The 566-nt window shown below is 40.1% G+C and overlaps 1 non-coding gene across 1 annotated transcript; it reads right to left on the bottom strand.

Moving 5' to 3' along the window:
- Positions 1 to 240: 240 nt before the first annotated feature.
- Trnag-gcc lies at positions 241 to 311 on the bottom strand. The gene has a single exon. It is a non-coding gene; the product is annotated as a tRNA-Gly (tRNA).
- Between the last annotated feature and the right edge of the window lie 255 nt (positions 312 to 566).

The raw sequence follows: 566 nt of genomic DNA on the forward strand, positions 1-566 counted from the left end.
TGAATTTGTTTTACTGAAAAAATGAACAATAAACTTTAAGGCCCACATCTTTTTTAAAAATCTCATTTTACTCTTTTTAACGAGAAACAATTAATATAGTACCACGGCCCATTTTCAAGAGTCTAAAAAAGAAAAAAAAAAACTGTATTAGATCCTAGTGATTTGGACGTTGTATCCCTGAGAAGTGTTTACTGCCGAATAAACTAATTATACGGCAAGAGAAAAAGCAAGTAAAAGTAATGCGTCGGCCGGGAATCGAACCCGGGCCACCCGCGTGGCAGGCGAGTATTCTACCACTGAACCACCGACGCTAGATGGATAATTGTGTACCGTTACTTAAACGGCCGGATGGTCAGGCGACCTATATCGCCGGGTCGTTGCTATACAGCGATGCCGCGAACTTTTTTCGAACCGAAGTTTTCGATAATCGATTCAAGCGGTTCGAAAGGTCAAAAGATTTCGAATTTTCGAACTTTCCATATTGATACATTCGGCGAAAGTCGAATTTTCCCAAGTATTAAACTAAGAAGGTCGACGCTTTTCGAATCTTCGAACTTATTACGCTG

This window comes from Ixodes scapularis, unplaced genomic scaffold (genome assembly GCF_016920785.2).
Source record: "Ixodes scapularis isolate PalLabHiFi unplaced genomic scaffold, ASM1692078v2 PGA_scaffold3__209_contigs__length_174095766, whole genome shotgun sequence".
NCBI classification, from domain to species: Eukaryota; Metazoa; Arthropoda; class Arachnida; order Ixodida; family Ixodidae; genus Ixodes; species Ixodes scapularis.